Source organism: Musca vetustissima, unplaced genomic scaffold, assembly GCF_032173495.1.
Source record: "Musca vetustissima isolate MV318-11 ecotype Yass unplaced genomic scaffold, APGP_CSIRO_Mvet_v1 utg4060, whole genome shotgun sequence".
NCBI classification, from domain to species: domain Eukaryota; kingdom Metazoa; phylum Arthropoda; class Insecta; order Diptera; family Muscidae; genus Musca; species Musca vetustissima.
Genome location: NW_026884815.1, coordinates 8,650 through 23,664, shown reverse-complemented (window position 1 = coordinate 23,664; position 15,015 = coordinate 8,650). Strand labels below are relative to the sequence as shown.

Here is a 15,015-nt window from a genome sequence, read left to right as displayed (position 1 = left end):
GCGTTTAAATTTCTATTTCTTTCATAACATTTCTCCGGATGTTTTTTTTTTTGACTTATCACGGTGAATAGAGAAATAGAAATAGCGAACGCATTTCAAAAGGCAATACATGGGGATCTTTAAGAGAGCCAACTGGGTACATACATATACAGCTGTATGCTGACAGCTAGCAATTAATAAAGAAACGTTTTTTTTGAATAAATAAGATTTTAATGTTTGCGGAGAAAGATTTCAGAATATGGAAACTTTCACTATAATAAATTGTAGAGAAACAGAGAGAACTTATATGAGTGAAGGAGAGCAGCATATTTCCCCTTTGGCTAAATGTTTTTCCCAACCACATGACGAAATTTTTATTTGTTTTAACATTCTTTCGTACTTTGTATTTTACGTCGAAAGTCCGGTGAGTTTTTTTTTATATCTATTCGTATCCAACAATTAAAAAATTTTTCTTATCACTTTGATAAAAAAATATATTGGTGGCGAAAAAACCGCCGCATTATAATTTCAATTAAATGGAATTTGCACGGGTTTTCAGATATATTATATATGCTGTATGACTTTCGTTGTTATCTATACTTTTTTATCAGACGAGACAGCAATGACTTAAAAATTTAAATAAATATTAAGACAGTTTTTCTTGTAAAAATTCTCCGTATCTAGGAAAATGCAGATAGCATGTAATTCGCTACATCATATAGGAAACAAGTCTTTTGAGATCTTAGTAGACACAGTAGTATTATCAAATGTATTCTCCGCGAAACAAAAATTAACAAAACCAAGAGGATGAAATACATTATAAAAATTAAATGTGCATTTGCTCTAGATGAAGCAGTGCTACTGTTGTTTGCTGAGGCGAAAGTCCGCTACTGATATTAATGGAATGGCGGGTAAGGCTGGAGCAACGATTCTCTTGTAGATTGTTAATAACATATATATATATATATCTTGAGCTCAATACTGTTTTACGAACTTTTGCAACTGTGGACAAGTAATTTCGATGAACTGAGATTCCTAGCTTGAAATGAGAAATGAAACAATTTTGCTAAAAATCATATGTGGATAAGCAGCATTTACTATTGGTCTCATGGTTATATTTATGTTTAGTTTACCACCACGACTCTATGGAAATATTCTCTAGTAATCATTAACGTTACACGGGCCTAGAACACTCTATGGGTAAAAAACAGCTTCATTAAAGAAGGAAATAAATCGTTAATTTCTCATACTAGAATTTGAACACTCCATACACGGCAACTCACAAAGTGTCTTAGAGCTGAAATCTACTTTTCGCTCGCCACTTCTAAGGACATACTTTTTATTTTCTTTTCCTCCCATAACCATCATTATAATGAAAAAATATTGTATTATTTGTGTGTTATTAATTTTTGTATTTCCAATATAAAAGAGACAATTCTAGTTCATAAAGTTTTTAATAATAGACCTTGTTCAATTAATTACAAAAAAAAAATATATAAAAAAAAAAATACTAGGTTTTTTCAATGACTATTCTTGACTATTAATATTGTGAATTCTATGCGGATTTTTGGTGACAAAAATCCAGAATCAGTAATATAACATGGGCTCAAACACACAATTCCAAAAAGAATTGATTATATGAAGCACTTATTTAGCATAGTCTCACAACCCTCAACCATATGTAATACAAGCAGCTATCTAATATCAATTAAGGGGACCCCCCATTCTCGGTGTCAAAAATTTTTTAGTTTTTCGGATCTACACTAATTCAAGAATGTTCCTACAAAATTTCAAGTGAAAATCTCAAGAACTCTTGAAGATATAGCCGACTTATTGTGTTAGCATCAAGTGACGACAAGAGTGTTTCTCAAACTTTAAACGAATTTTTCTCGAATCAGTATTTTACGATGTACAAGTCTTTAAAAGCGATATTAGCTACATAGAAGTATAAACGACGAAAATTGCTCACTTTAACTTATGATGGGTAATAAAAAAAGAGTTTAATTTATATTACAACATGTTCATCGTTCAGTTTGTTTAATATAAAAACCGTGTAAAAAATATACGATCCTCCTGGATTTTATGTCGTTTTTATAACATCTTCCATTTCAAAACTAGAATCCAATTCATTTCAAACTGCTGTTAAAATCGTTCTCATTATATAAAACGAACGGCTGCATTTTAAATGCTTATAAATTATTTCCTTTTTAAACAGGTGCTATCAAATTCATTGTGAATTTCCTGTAATTCATTAAAACGTGATTGGAATGTTAATGATAAACCAACACACAAACAAATTTTTGATTTATGATTATTATTATTTTTGTAGAGAAGTTTTCCGTCCAAAAAATTCTTTCCGTTTTGTTTTGTGTGTAGTTTATTGAATATTTTATTACCTTTCTTTTCCATATAGTTCTATACATTTTATTGCAATATTTGGTATTGAAGATTATAAATACATTTAATGGCATTACTTTGGCAAATTTCTTCGGTGGTTAAAAAAAAACATTTATACTATTTACCGGTTACACACCCATTTCTTTTTTAGCCTGGCAACTTCTTATCTTATTTTTGCCCACCTCATGCGACTTCTAAGTAATCAGCACATATCTAACCTTATCATGATTGCATTTATAAGACGCAAAATGACGAAAAGTATTTTTCATTGGGGGCGACAGACATAATGCGATAAAAATAATAATCTTGAAGGTCATATTTCTAGCTATGTATGTATATACAGTGGTGGTCACAGAATTAAAACATTTACTGTGGTAAACATTTTTTGATCAGCCCTAGATTCGTTTGAAGTATTTTTAAAATTTTTTTAATTCAGAACACTTCGATATACTGCACTTAAGAGATTTAGTGTGAGAATGGAAAATTATTGCATGCAATTTTTCCATAAATAACGGTTTTTATGAAAATACATCGACTTTGAAGTGGCCATATAATTAAAACATTGTGTGATTTTTTACTTTATAGCATTTTTTGAAAATACTTTTTCAAAAGCTCTTTAATTTAGTTGAATTATGTATACTAAGCAGCGAAAAAATCATTTACTGATAAAAATTTTTGAAAAAATTTGTAAAATCTATCAAAATTGCCAATAATTTGTACAGTACACCTTACATTCAGAAAATAACCCTTATTATAGAAAATAAAGGTCCGAATGCACCAGAAATTGCTAGAATTAGTAGAAAACAATAAATAATTATCGAAATAAATAAATATTTGAAATAAAAACTGAAAAAATGGGAATTAACCTTAAGGAACAATTCAATTTCGATAGCCTTTATAGAAGAACGCAGGAATATTTTTGCAGTATGTGAGGAAATATCGATTAATATTGACATTTATTATACCAAATCGATTGTTCGAGTAGTACAGAATATATTTTATCAAAAAATATACAAGTCACAACAGAATGAACAGAGATCAACGCCTATGTTGACGAATAAAAGTTTCTGCCACACAGAACCTGTTTTGATGCTCAACACAAGACTTTAAATATTTGTCAAATTGTAATTTTTTTCTTTCTTTTGGGCTAAAATAGATTAAATGGGCATTATTCTATTCCAAAAATATTATTTTGGAAAAATATTGTCATGATCAATAGATTTTAAGGGTCAAGAGTTAACCATCAAACATGCTGCTGTGTACCAGAAACGTTTTCTCGTCAACATAGGTGTTGATCTCTGTTCGTTCTGGTGTGACTGATATATTTTTTGATAAAATATATTCTGTACTACTCGAACAATCGATTTGGTATAATAAATGCCAATATCAATCGATATTTCCTCACATACTGCAAAAATATTCCGGCCTTCTTCAATAAAGGCTATCCAAATTGAGTCGTTCTTTTAGGTTAATTCCTATTTTTTCAGTTTTTATTTTAAATATTTATTTATTTTGAGAATTATTTATTGTTTTCTACTAATTCTAGCAATTTCTGGTGCATTCGGACCTTTATTTTCTATAATAAGGGTTATTTTCTGAATGTAAAGTGTTCTGTACAAATTATTGGCAATTTTGATAGATTTTACAAATTTTTTCAAAAATTTTTATCGTAAATGATTTTATCGGTGCTTAGTTTACGTAATTTTACTAAATTAAAGAGCTTTTTTAAAAATATTTTCAAAAAATGCTATAAAGTAAAAAATTACACAATGTTTTAATTATATGGCCACTTCAAAGTCGACGTATTTTCATAAAAACCGTTATTTATAGAAAAATTGCATGCAATAATTGTCCATTTTCACACTAAATCTCTTAAGTGCAATATATCGAAGTGTTCTGAATTAAAAAAAATTAAAAAATACTTCAAACGAATCGAGGGCTGATCAAAAAATGTTTACCACAGTAAATGTTTTAATTCTGTGACCACCACTGTATGTATGATTATAAAGGAATTTTCATATTTTTTTGGTTTTTCACATTGTTAATAAGGAGTTTAATGTTGTCATTCATTTTAGAATTGACATATTCCAGTCTGAAAGAATCTTCCAATTTTTACAATTTTTTTATTCGATAATATAAATGGAAAATGTGTATGGTATGGTCTATTCTCGTACTCTACTACTTTTTACAACGATAAAAAAATTTTCCTTTTAAATAAAATACTAACAGATTTTTGGTTACATTCATGCACGTCTGTTCCAGTCTGAAAGAATCTTCCAATTTTTACAATTTTTTTATTCGATAATATAAATGGAAAATGTGTATGGTATGGTCTATTCTCGTACTCTACTACTTTTTACAAGGATAAAAAAAAATTTCCTTTTAAATAAAATACTAAGAGATTTTTGGTTACATTCTTGCACGTCTGTTCCCTTTTTGCAAGAGTTTAAACATTTTTTGCTATATTTTTTCCATTATCAGAAAACAAAAATTGTTATCGTAATAAAAAATTGTAGATTTTTGCAGAACGGGAACATACAAATTTTCTTCAAATACATAAAGACCTTCACTCTCTATACATTATAGCAAGTGATTGGTAGAGTTGGGTAGTTCCGGAAAGAACTAGTTCATTGGAACTATTCCAGCTTTTTAAGTAATATACCGTGAACTCTCGATAATGCTAACACTCCATCTGACATTAAATTATTTAAAAGATTAGTGAATTGGCGGTAAATAAGCTGACCGATTCGAAAATGTGAACAAATTCGAAATATTGCCAAGCAGCTTTAATCAAATTAGATTTGTAAAGGATTTCGAATAAAAATTATCCAAATCACGTGTGTTTAAATGGTAGTCCACGGATTTTCCCTTTGACCTGTTACAAGAGCGCGGACAAAATGTTCGACAAAGAGGAAGTCTTTATTCTAAGAGTGAAATCGACTGGAAATATAAAATTTATTTTTCCCGATTTGTATATTCGTTTGTGTTTCTAGAGTCAGTACACTGTGCAAAATTTTGTCTTAATCGGACAAATAATGATAGTATGGTGCTTTATTTACATAAAATCGGACGAAAATATATATGGGAGCTATATCCAAAAAAAAACCGATTTCAACAAAACTTGACACACATCAATCTAGACCTAATTTAGTACTCCGAGCAAAGTTTTGTCTCAATCGGAACAATATTGGGAGCTTGGTGCACCATTTACATAAAATCGGACTATATTTAAATCTGAACCAATTTCAATAGGGTATGTCCTTGGGCTAAATTAGTGACATGTGTCAAATTTCATAAATCGGATCATAAATGCGACCTGTATTTTCTTTGAACACAAAAATACAAGGACGGACGGACATGCATAAATCGACTCAGGAAGTGATTCTATGCATATTCTCAAAAGGAACCGTGGGTCTACCTCTATTGCTTTTGCCTCTTACAAACATATGTAGTGTACCACAGTGTGGTGAAGGGTATACAAATTCAAAAAATGTGTATTTACTATGATGGTAGGCTGGGGACGTTCTATAATGGATTGGTCAACCTTCGTCATGGGCTTCAAATGTTTAAATTCAGAATATGCCTACAACCATCGTTTGGCTGATTTCTCCATGTTAATTGTAAATCTTGAAACACATTAAAATGTTGGATTAGTTCTGAGCCTTATTTTAAAAATTTAATCGATCCAGTAACCAAAATAAAAAAGTACCACTCATTTGAAAGCACTGTACAACTATATCGTATGATTCCATGTACACATGGAATCATAAAAAAACTACAAAAAATTAAAGAGTAGTATTTTCATGCAAGCTGGCAGACAAGACCGGTCAAGTCATTCATACAACGTATACACTTTGATTAAGGCCAAGCCTCCAGAAATGATGACTAATACCGGTTTAATGGTGTCGAAAACTATAATGGTGGTGGCGGCTGTTGCGGAGATGGTTGGTCGGTTGGCGACAACTGCGAATGCATAAAACTCATCGAATGGCATAGCACGAGGTTTTAAAATATTCATTTCCATGAGTTGAAACAAATCCGCTATAAGAACAAAGCACGTGATAGCACTGCAAAAGCGGCATCATAATTATGAATGAAACAGTATTTCATCTTCTGACCCACATCGCCCTAGAAGCGACAATAAAATTAGTTGTTCATAAATATTTATAGGTGCCACCAAAATCTAATATTTTCCAATCTTGTAGGTAGATACATGTGTGAACACACACAGACGTCGCACAGGCAAAACTCGAAACACATAACAGCAACATTATGAACTGTCAAAAATTCCACTTGGATTTGCTTTCGCTTTTATTTTTGTAATACCTGCCCACCAACCCACTGTCGTAGGTCGCCTAATCAACCCACAACCACAATACCGTCCGCCCGACAAAACTGTCATCATTGCATTTTGGGCGGCGCAGTAAAATTACATAATTTTTTATCTGAGCATTGCGAAAAAGTACGATACAGTCGATTAATCTTCGAGGAAAATACATTCCATTTGTTTTCAAACTCATCTCTCATTGACTCATATGGTTCAGATTTTCTTGGCCAAATTACACAACTTGTTTTCTTTTCATAATGGAATAGCAATTTTTTCAAAAAGTTTTTTTTTACTCTCGAAATCACACCACACGTCACTTGACCTGAATTTTCTTTAATTCACTGTTTTGGATGATGATTTTAACAGTATGCGGTGTTGTTTTTATTGTCACACGGGCACTTTATGTTCACCTTTATATTGAATCACTTTTTTATTTATTTTCAAAATATTTTCTAGAGTTTTTAAGTATTTTTTTATTTTTTACCTGAGATACGTCCGTGGGATTGGAGACTAAATGTGAACCGCACTGAGAGAACTAAGCCACACTGACTATATTGACGGCGTTATTATTAATAAGGCGTACTTTACACTATTTGTCATGGCCATTCGTCTTGAGATTTTTTCCCTTTCATTGGCTAAATGAGAGTAATTAGAGTTGCGCTATTTTTAATTTTGTAACAAGCGTATTTTTCTTCACAAAATGTACGAATTTAAATGAACGTAAAAAACAAAAATTAGATTTCTTTATTGTTTTGACACCCCCATCCTCGGTGTCAAAAGTTTTTTTTTATTTAATTCGAATCTACTCTAATTCTAGAATGTCCCTACAAATTTTCAAGTGAAAATCTCAAGAACTCTTGAAGACATAGCCGATTCATTGTGTCAGCATCAACTGACGGCAAGAGTGATTCTCAAACTTTAAATGCATTTTTCTCGAAGCAGTGTTTTACGAATGGCGGACACGATAACTCAAAAACTAATAATCCAATCGGTTCCAATTTTTGACACAATTCTCTGGGAGTGTATAGCTCTCGTATGAGCTAGGATAAAGCCAATCAGAGAAGATCTTCCTTATTTTTCAACTTGGTTAGTGGTAAAAAATATGCGGTTTTCCAAAAAAAAAAAAAAAATAATAATAATAATAAAAGTTCCGCCATTTTGTTAATTGTTATTCGAAGTCAATAATCCCAGTTCATACGAGAGCCAGACATGTACTCTTTCTAACACTTTTGGAATTTTCGGATTCCGATGTTCCAGTGAGGAGTTATAATGCCCGCTAATAATCCAATCGGTTCCAAATTTTGACACGTTTCTCTGGGAGTGTATAGCTCTCGTATGAACTGAATAAATCGAAGAAAATAGTGGATTCTTTCAGTACGGGAACAGACCATATAAGTTTTATGCAAATAACTGGTATTACAGTACGTTTACATTTAACCGGATTTCGTTTCAATTGTCAATTCCTTTGCATATATGTCAAATAAATCCTCATAAACCCGGTAAAAAGTTCCAATATAAATGCCGTTTTAGTATTGTTTTCAAAGAATTATAAACTTTTGTAGGCATTTTCGTTTTCAATTAATCGAGTTTTCATTTAAACAAAGTTTCAATTAAGTCGTACAAAATTATAAAAAATACAGAATTATTATATTCAAAAAAAAAAAAAAAATAATAATAATTAACCCGGGCGGACTCGACTGTATCATGAGCAGTATTATTTTATATATAAACTATTTTCATTCATCCTTTTCAAATTAAATTATATAAAATAAATTAAATTATATAAAATAATTTTTAAGGTTGTTGTAGAGCTGGACAAAATAAAAGCATTTGTTTTTGTCCCGAGCATCTGTCAAAATGTTTATAGTAATATTTCACATGATTATAAATACTGCACATCGAATTCAAGTAGAAACTACACACGTTGACAGTAAATTGAATCGTCAGCTGGGCTAAATGGACTAACTATTTATTTAGCCATGAGTTTCAAGCTACATGCCATGATGCAATAATAAGGTGATGTTTCAAAACAAAAACATTTTTTTTTGTCTCGACCATCTGTCAAATGTTTCCTTATAATGGTTGGCAACATTGCACATCGAATTCATGTAGAAATTACTTGATTTTGACAGTCAATCAAGACATCAGCTGTGCTAAATGGACTACCCAAGGAAGATATATAAGGTAGCCGCATCGGCGAATTTCTACAATAACCATCAGTTGTTGTATTTTGATATGTCAAAAATATTTTGCCAAAACAAACAGATTCATAAGATTTTTACACAAATTCTTGTAGAAAATGTCAATAAAAGTACTGCACAAACAAGCTCTTCAAAATTCGGAGAATTTCATTTATAATTTGTTTTTAAATTTTTTGGTTCCACACTACAACAAAATTTTTGACATTATTTGCACCAACAGCTGGGCCGACGCGGCTACCTTATTAAATATACCTTGGGACTAACTATTTATTGTGCCATGCTACACACGTAGCCGCTTGTTGTTCACTTTATACGCCGATAAACATTTTAATCGACACACATGCAAAACAGGGTTGCACATAGCGTAGGTCGTCAATGACATGCAAAAGCTGGTGGCTATGAAAATGTCTGTTAAAACCGTTTTAATTTAAATTCGTATTTTCTTAGATTAATTGATTGTATATAATGAAACTTTCTACTAAGTAGCAGTTAAGACCTATAAAATTGCCGTTTATGAGAAAAATATTCATTATGGGGAAGATATATCCTAAATTTGACTGATTCATACCCTGACATATTATTATAATTATTAATGACAATATTGATAAAAAAATCTTCACATAGAAATTTACAAAAAATTATTTGAACATTTATTTGAGTGGAAATTAATGTTGTTAGGATGGATATTCTATTTAATCCAAATGTGGTGCAGAATGAAGTATGTTATCAATAACAGAATTGTCATACACAAAATGTGTATGTTTTTAGACGCTTAAAATGTAAAGAAGTTTATGTTCTATATTTTTGGTTATAATTCATATTTTATAATTTTATTATAAGTGAAGGAGATTTCCCTCCCACATTTATTAATAAAAGGTCGTTTACATTGAACCGGATTTGGTTAACCCAGTGGGCTTAAAACTCCTTGTACATTAGAACTTTTTACCGGGTTAACCTACTTTATGAGGATTTATTTGACATATATGCAACGGAAATGACAATTGAAACCCACTGGGTTAACCAAATCCGGTTAAATGTAAACATACTGTAAATTTTCAATTCCTTTGAATATATGCCAAATAAATCCTCATAAAGTAGGTTAACCCGGTAAAAAGTTGTAATGTAAATGCAGTATAATATTTATTAAAATGCAATTTTTTATGTCACATAAAAGTAATTGAAAATTTAAACATGTAGTCTGTTACTGTACTGCAAAGGTCTACCAATTTTTATTATTTTTATCGTAGTAAAAAATTTTACATTTGGCCTGTTCCCGTACTGCAAGAATCTACAAGTTTTTACTATTTTTTCGATATCATAAATAAGAAAGTGTTATCGTAGTAAATAATAGTAGATTCTTGCAGTACGGGAACATACCAATTATTACATGTTCTGGAACAGACCAATGGTATGGCGAAGCTACAATTAATAAGATATGGACATGAACGAATTTGAACTAAACGAGGACAGTAACAAATGTTTTAAAGGAACTCCTCTCCATGGTAACTTATGCGGTGTACACACTAGCATTTTTGAATGGCACTCTTGCCCAAATTTTGCTTGTTTGATAGTGTGGCCTCACATGTTTGTCATTCATCAGGCAACCACAAAAATATTTATGGTTGTTGGACAGGCAGTAATCGATAAAAAAGTTGACAGTCAAAAATGATAGTGTGTACACCGCTTTAGGATATAAGTGTTTTGAAGTTTTAAATGAAAAGAAAATAAAGTGATATAACCTTGTTGTTGGTTTTGTAATTGAAGAAATACATTACTTTCAGGGATAAAATGTAGGGAACACAATAAAATAAAAATAGATAATTAGTTTTTCAGTTAACACGACTGCCATTCGAAAAAACACTGTTTCGCGATTAAAATTTGAGAAACACTCTTGGTGTCGCCTGATGCTGACACTATAAATCGACTATATATACAGTAAAATCTCGATAATCCGGATGTCATTTCACAATTCATTTCTTATTCAATAGTCCGGATTTTTTGGCTCTATTTTACTCTATAATCCGGATTATAAAGATACATTAGTTCCGTTCCAGAACCTAAAAGAATCTACTAATTTTACAAGTTTTGCAACTTTTTACTCAAAACCCCTTCCTGCACCCCCAAAAGTGGTAAAACATTGAACTAAACTTAAGAGGACACAAAACAAAATGGCGTTCTCTTTGTGAAATGTGTTCGCTATTAGAAAAATTCGTTATAACCTCGTTATAAACCTCTCACATTTTTGGATTGTAGTTTATTCGATCAATGCGTTCAAAATTCCCTAAACTACAAAATATATTATTCAATTATTAATGACAAGCATCTGGATTAACCAGTTTAAGGATTCATTTGACATTGCCATTGAACTATGTATTTATGTACAAGTTCATGTGCAGATGTGTTATTAAAACTTTTTGTTGTTGTTGTCTAACACTTATGCTTTAATTTCTCTGCAAACATTTGTTTTATGCAACTTGTTTTTTGTTGTTGTTGTTATCTCTCACGACATAATATGAACAACAATAATTACAACAACCGGCACTGTTACAGCATTGCTGATCAATTATAAGCTCTCGTTGAAATTCCTTGTAATAATAAATATAATATTGTGTATAAGAGGGGGTCGTAAAAGAAAAAAAATATATATGAAAACAACATTTTACGGTCCCTATAAAGACATGCTTTGAAAGCCACGTTTAATATTGTTGTCTCTGAAAAAAAAGTATTTAGAAAATCCACACATTTTCTTAATAAACGACATGACATATTTATAAAAAATGTCCAAACCTTGTTGTGGTTCATTTATAAAAACGCTTCAATTTATTTATATGACTATATTACGACCCAATTCAATATTCAAACATCTGCAGATGTGATTTTACTACGCAATATTAGTTTAAGATTTTCATTAACAACAAAAAACTAGTTTTTTCTCTCAATCAAGGAGCCACTAATATTGTATCCCCAAACACTACAACTGGTGTTGCAACATCCACTAGGAAAATGTGTAAAAATTTCATTTTCATTTGCGGCAAGACCTTGCAGACAATTGGTTGTTATCAACGGTTGACATAACAGTCGGGAAATTCATAATTTTTTTTATTAGTGACAGTGTTGGGGTTTTTATTAGTTTTTCAACCACAATGAAAGTGTCCATGTTTTTTGTGGTACTCTTGGTGATAAATGTTTTAGAAATACAAGGATATCACTATTATGATGCAAATAATAAGGTATATGGAGTGTTTGTGTCTTAAGTCTTTCTTTTTTTATGTTTTTAATAAACCATGACAGAAACCAAGTGAAAGGATATGTGCATTTGGTTGTATTGTTGTGATCAAAGTGTTATTGACCTTTTGCAGAAAACACGCTGCTTAAATCCTCCCCGAACGGCAAGAAAAGTGGAAACCTTTATAAAGGAGTGTCAGGATGAAGTGAAAAATAAATTGGTACAAGGTAATTGTTTTTTTATAAATATTAAAATATATAATACTATAAATGTAATGTAGCTTTAAGCGTTAAAAAGCGTTAAGTTCGGTCGGGCCGAACTTTGGATACCCTGAACTTTGAAATGAAAATATAGGGAAAATACCAAAAAGTGGACCTATACAGACATTTCTACAAACCGATTATGTAAACCATAATATAAATTTCAAAAATTGTTAATGGATAATTATACCCTCAGCCTTATGCCTCGTCGAAATATATTTGTTTTAGACCCCATGTTTCTTTGGACAAAATTCGTTTCAGAAAATTTAGATTTTTATCCATCTTACTATTTCTTCCTAACTCAGTGAATTCGGTTGAAAACCCCGCTCAAGAACCCCAAAATACGGAAAATTGGGGGTACCCATATATGGGGGCTATCCGAAAAAATTGGCCTATATTTATAATTTTTCGTGAGATTTGGTACCTATTAAGAACTCAAAATACTTAATTACAGCCAATGCGGTGGAAAAGTACGATAAAAACCCTAAAAATACTGAAAATTAGGAGGTACCGTTATATGGGGGCTATTTATAATTTTTAGTGAAGACATTAAGTACCCAATTTCATAGGTCCACCGTTTTCCCAATTTTTTGCGAAATTAATAATAATAAAAAAAATTTGTTGGAAATTTTGGTTTCGGATATTCCAATGATCGAAATCATGACCTCCGTCGAAAAGAATGCCTTTACTTAAGGGAACCCCCCCCATTCTCAATTTTTTTTTTAAGATTTTAAATGGGCTGGTAAATGAATACCAATGCTTGTTAAGGTTTGTAACTTTGCACACATATATTTGAAGATTTAAAAAGGAAAAAAAATAATTTACAAAAAATTTTTGTTGTTGTTTTGTTGTTGTTTTTTTAATTAAAGAAAAGTCCTTATTTTTGATGGCGGGCATGATAACTCCTCACTGGAACATCGGAATCCGAAAATTTCAACGGTGTTAGAAAGAGTACATGTCTGGCTCTCGTATGAACAAAACAAAATGGCGGACCTTTGAAAAAATATTTTTGGAAAATCGCCGATTTTTTACCAAAAACCAAGTTAAAAAATAAGGAAGATCTTCACCGATTGGCTTTATCCTAGTTCATACGATAGCTATACACTCACAGAGAAACGTGTAAAAATTTGAAATCGATTGGGTTATTAGTTTTTGAGTTATCGTGCCCGCCATTCGCAAAAAAATGTTTAGAGAAAAACGCGTTTAAAGTTTGAGAAGCCCTTCAGCCGTCACTTGATGCTGACACAATAAATCAGCTATATCTTCAAGAGTTCTTGAGATTTTAACTTGAAATTTTGCAGGGACATTCTTGAATTAGTGTAGATTGGAATTAAGTCAACAAAAATTTTGACCCCGAGAATGGGGGGGTCCCCTTAAATTAAAAAAAAAAACTACAAACAAGTAAAAAAATGTCGATCAGTGTTGCCGAGAGATGTATTTGCGTAGGTCTACTGAGGTCTTAATACACATTATTTTATTATTCGCTTTATATAAGGTATATGTTCGTATCAAATAGTTGATACGAAATATAGAAATATATGTTTGAATGTTTGTGATGGAGCTACAAAAGGAGTGGATCGATGGTTCCCATATTCATACATGATCTATGTTTGAAAAAGTATTACGATTTGCAAAGTTTTTCAAAAAGTTTGGCACTTGGTGGGGGAGGTACCAGAAGGAGATAACCAATGTAACGAACCCATCTTCGGACTTGATGTAGCCAAGATAAAGATATTATGATGTGCAAAGTTTGGATCAAATCGGACCTTTCATTCGCTTAATATTGTATTTAAAAAATTTGGAAATGATGTCCCTTAGTGGGTGAGGTAATAGAAGGAATTTAAATTTGGAAGATATATTACTATATTTGGATGCAATCGGTTACTCCCTTCGTAAGTTATCGTTCGACAGACGGCATTTGTAAATAAAACCATTAGGGAAAATTCAAAATTCGGACGAGGCGAGAATCGAGGACGAGAATCATTGAGATGGAATCGGGCGAAATTAAATGTGCTATCTAGATAAATATTTGAACCAATTGAAAACCCCCAAATCGGACGAAACTATATGTGGGAGCTATGTCTAAATCTGAACCGATTTTAACAAAACTTCGCAGACACCAGTCTGCACCTAATTAAGTACTCTGTGCAGAATGTTGTCACAATCGGACAAATATTGCATCATTCACACAAAATCGGACGAAACTATATATGGGAGCTATATCAAAATCTGAACCGGTTTTAACAAACCTTCGCAGATATCAATCTGAACATGATTCAGTACTCTGTGCAAAATGTTGTCCCAATTGGCCAAATATTGGGAGTTTGGTGCATCATTCACAAAAAATCGGACGAAACTATATATGGGAGCTATATCTAAATCTGAACCGATTTTAACAAAGCAGACATCAGTCTGGGCCTAAATCAGTATTCTATGCAAAATTTGGTGCCAATCGGACAAATATTGGGAGTTTGGTGCATCATTCCCTTAAAATCGGATGACTCTATATATGGGAGCTATATCTAAATCTGGACCGATTCTAACAAAACTCCGCACATATAAGCATGGACCTGATTCAATGCGCTGTGCAAAATTGTGTCCCAATCGGACAAATATTGGGAGTTT

The 15,015-nt window shown here is 31.6% G+C and overlaps 1 protein-coding gene across 1 annotated transcript in view; it reads right to left on the bottom strand.

Annotated features, from left to right (window-relative positions):
- Positions 1-7,211, bottom strand: part of LOC133331824 (2-oxoglutarate dehydrogenase complex component E1-like) — a 30,189-nt gene extending 22,978 nt beyond the window's left edge. Inside the window, exon 1 of the mRNA XM_061540199.1 lies at positions 7,188-7,211. The gene's annotated coding sequence lies outside the window, so the exon portion shown is untranslated. The remainder of the gene's footprint in view (positions 1-7,187) is intronic.
- Positions 7,212-15,015: the final 7,804 nt, after the last annotated feature.